We start from the raw sequence: 2284 nt of genomic DNA, 5'->3' as shown, positions 1-2284 counted from the left end.
ATGTTATAAAAGCCTCAACGTCCGCCATTAGCGACGAGTAAGCTAACTCTGAGGCCTTACCGCGCAGATGCGACATGGCAAACGACACCATCCGGCTGTCGTTCTCGATGAGCTGCACCACATCACATTGCCCTCGGCTAAAAGCCAGTAGACATTCGTGTGCGCTGCTGTTCCATCAACTTGGTCGGGTCCATCCGAATGGGTCTCGGCTGATGCGGCCGGGCGGTGAGAATGCCAATAGTCCTATTATATGCCTCGCTCCGAGCCTGCTCACGCTTCAGCTCATCCTGAGTCTGAGTGACGGACTCCGCAGCAGCATGGCTCTGTGCCTCGGACGCGACCTTTCGCTGTCCAAACACGAACACCTCAAACTTCTCCAACTGAGCAACGTGTTGCTCAGGAGATCTACTCAAGAGCCTGGTCAGGGCATGTTTACCTAGTTCTGCGCCAAGTACTCTGCCACCATGATGTTTGGAAAGATGCGAAAAATGAGCCCAATCGATATTGAGGCTCATCATCACGTACACGCTCATAATATGGGTCGTGTAAGTGCTACCAAGTGTGGACGAGCACGTCTTAATGCTGCCACGATCTACTTAAGCACACACGCTAGTACAGCAAGGAAGCGGTTTTACCATTTTGTCTCACGTGCAGTGAGGTAGGTGGTGGGCGCCTAAGCGACCTCGCCCAACGCTCTTTAAGTCGAAACTAAGTGCCATCATGGGAGCGGTAATCCAACTGGAATTTTTTTAGACTGATTTATATTGAACCGTATTAAATATAAGTTCGTACTTTTTTTTGACCAAATCCTAAAATTATATTTTCTAGATAGACATACATTCTATTGGAAGCGTATCTTTCGAGATACTTCGCGTAACGGATGACGCTATCCGTCACCCCCGCTAATGAGAATGCCCTCAGGGACATCACATCCACAAAAGTGGGTCTAATTACTTTACTTAAGTAATAAACCATCACCTTAAGTACACAAAGTTTACATAACGGGGATTGTGTAACACAGGGCAACTTTAGCCCGTTACAATTGTTTTATTCCTCAAAATATTTGAGTAAAGAAACAAGGAGTATATACCACACGCACTGTTCCGGTCTATAACAGTGTCTTAAGCACAGCGAAGAATGGGAAGTGATGTTAATGTCTTTAACATAAAGTAAGACCTCCATGCTGTAACGGGGCACTACGATTTGTGCTGCTTTAGAACGAGTTCACTTCGCACTGTTTTAGTTGCGAGTGATGCCTTACGTTGCTTCACGTGCACTAGTACATGCAGAGGAAGACTACTCCTTAAGACAACTACCTTAGAGAGGGTTAAATGAAAAACTGTATATATTTAATTAAGTTTCTCTTCTTTCTATCTGTTAATGCTAACTTAATTATGAACTAATACTTAAAATGCAATTGAAATCTTATTTCTCTCTCTTTTTGTTTACATTTACAGCTGATTAGTCTGCGAAATAAAAAGATATAATGGCCTATACCTATTTATGGATAGTATTTCTGAACATTACTATATAAAGTAATATTCTTCAAATATTATCTACCTTTTAGATAATATATTAGCTAACAACCTTTCGGTGTTGATTTCATGTAACGATACACCCCGTTACACCACCCCACCCTTAAACGACAATCAATTTGACTGTCATTGGATGGAGTGGTCACTATGTGACCGCTTAATTTAAACATGATGTTGATTGGTCAGAACCATCATTTTAAATTTCATCACAAGAAGAATAAATCCATGCGGGGTGCTTGTGGTGCGGAGCCTTCGGCTGCGGTTCATGCAGCCGCGCGTGACGCACTATTGTCTCTTGCGGCAGACGTTCCGTCTGCCGTAGTACCCTCTTCTCGCGCAACGCTAGATGTTGCGGGTGCACGTGGTGAATACGACCCCTCTTTGGAGGTCGACTCGAATGCGAGTCGGACGAAATGGCCGACTCGGGAAGAATGGAACAGTCGCGTGATAGACGCCAGGCGGCTGACTATGAGCTTCGAATGAGAGGGCTCATTCTGATAGACGAGAAAATAGCCTATTTGGATCCGACGATGAGGATGATCCCTCATCGCCTGTTCGATCTCCCATACGGTCACCTGCACGTGTTTCTGTGCAAGGTGATGACGATGGCGTAAGCCATCGTAAGAAAGTTCTTGTGGTACCCCTGCTTCAGTGGGTACCACTAAGGGGAGTGAAGACAATAAAATGTATCATCTCACCCCTGAAAAGAAGCCGTGGCTTTTGCCAGAACGGCTTAATAATAGCTTGTC

Source organism: Bremia lactucae, linkage group LG8 (genome assembly GCF_004359215.1).
Source record: "Bremia lactucae strain SF5 linkage group LG8, whole genome shotgun sequence".
In the NCBI taxonomy this organism is placed as follows: domain Eukaryota; phylum Oomycota; class Peronosporomycetes; order Peronosporales; family Peronosporaceae; genus Bremia; species Bremia lactucae.
This window is presented reverse-complemented; position numbering follows the sequence as displayed.